At 47.1% G+C, this 1,834-nt stretch overlaps 1 non-coding gene across 1 annotated transcript; it reads right to left on the bottom strand.

The window, feature by feature from the left end:
• Positions 1–331: 331 nt before the first annotated feature.
• Positions 332–462, bottom strand: LOC126002758 (small nucleolar RNA SNORA40). Its single transcript, XR_007493399.1, has one exon. It is a non-coding gene; the product is annotated as a small nucleolar RNA SNORA40 (small nucleolar RNA).
• Positions 463–1,834: the final 1,372 nt, after the last annotated feature.

Here is a 1,834-nt window from a genome sequence, read left to right as displayed (position 1 = left end):
CTTATTCCTTGCTCTCTGCTTATTCTTGGTGGTACCTGATGGGATGCCGGGGATCGAACCCCAGTCAGCCGCATCCAGGACCTATTATACTATCTTTCGGCACTCTAAAACTTATTTTTTTTTTTTTTTTTTTTTTTTTTGGTTTTTGGGCCACACCCGGCGGTGCTCAGGGGTTACTCCTGGCTGTCTGCTCAGAAATAGCTCCTGGCAGGCACGGGGGACTCTATGGGACACCGAGATTCGAACCAACCACCTTTGGTCCTGGATCGGCTACTTGCAAGGCAAACGCCGCTGTGCTATCTCTCCGGGCCCTCTTTTTTCTTTTTCATGCCATGTTCCTTCTCATCTGTATCAGGACTCATACTGAACAATGAGTTCTGGGTTGCAAAAGAGGATTTAGTTTTTGCACCTGTCTCAAAGTCTCTGTCCATGAGTCAAGACAAAAACACACACACAGGTGCTGGTAATGTAAGTAATTTGTAAGATAAATTGCTTATTGGATCAAATGAATATACTGTGTCTGTAAATCAATATATGGAGGCTTAATGTGTGTTATGTAGCAATGTGAGTTAACATGGGAATGATGACATACAGGCCAATGTAACATAAAACAGTACACATTAACTGATTTCATTTAAGACCGAGGTGGCCTTTAGTTAAGGGGGGGCACACCCAGCGATGCTCACGGCTTATTCTTGGTTCTCTGCTTATTCTTGGTGGTACCTGATGGGATGCCGGGGATCGAACCCCAGTCGGCCGCATCCAGGGCCAGCTCCTGGCCTATTATACTATCTTTCGGCACTCTAAAACTTATTTTTAAAAGCCAACGCAGCAGGGCCGGAGTGAGAGGACAGCAGGTAAGGTGCTCATCTCATGAACCCAGGTTCGATCCCCAGGATCCCAAGTGGTGTCTTGAGACTGCCAGGAGTGGTTCCTGAATGCAGAGCCCGGAGGAACCCCTGACAGCTGCTGAATGTGGCCCCAAAACCAAAAATAAAAAACAATGTCACAGGGAATACAACTAAACATTTTGTCCCCAGGTATTGATTTCTTTTCATACTGCTCCTGACACCTTTGAAATCAAAATAAGGAACAGGGAGATCTGGGAGGCTTAGGCTTAGATCCTGTGTAGCCCCTCACAGAAAAAGAAAAAAAAAATGGGCCGGGCGGTGGCGCTAAAGGTAAGGTGCCTGCCTTGCCTGCGCTAGCCTTGGACGGACCTCGGTTCGATCCCCCGGTGTCCCATATGGTCCCCCAAGCCAGGAGCAACTTCTGAGTGCATAGCCAGGAGTAACCCCTGAGCGTTACTGGGTGTGGCCCAAAAACCAAAAAAAAAAAAGAAAAAAAATATTTTTAATTCTTTTTAATAAATAAAACCCTTCACCAGTGAAACATTCCCATTACCAATATCCCAAATGTCCCTCCTCCCCACCCCACATTGGCCTGTCCTCTAGACAGGCTTCTACTTTCCTCAAAATAATTAGAGAGCTAGTGTTGGGATTTAGAGCATGCAGGTTCCTTCAGTCATTGCTCCATGTCCCCTAACCCCAACACTATTTGAAGCTGTTCCCAGCATAGAATGGAAGGAGAAGGAGCCTTTGACTATTATCGTAGGGTGGCCCTCGCCCCAAAATCAAGCCGGTCCCAATCCTGAAGATTGCCTACAACCAGAAATATGTGATTCCTTGCTTGTTTTGGGGACCACACTCAGTGGCGCTCAGGTTACTTCTGCCTCTGTTCTCAAAAATGAATCACTCCTGGCAGGCTCCAGGAACCATCTGGGATGCCAGGGATTGAACCTGGGTCCCTCACAGCTAAGCAAACGTCCTACCCA

This window comes from Suncus etruscus, chromosome 2, assembly GCF_024139225.1.
Source record: "Suncus etruscus isolate mSunEtr1 chromosome 2, mSunEtr1.pri.cur, whole genome shotgun sequence".
Classification (NCBI taxonomy): Eukaryota; Metazoa; Chordata; class Mammalia; order Eulipotyphla; family Soricidae; genus Suncus; species Suncus etruscus.
The sequence above is the reverse complement of the archived record's forward strand: the minus strand, read 5'-3'. Positions and strand labels throughout refer to the sequence as shown.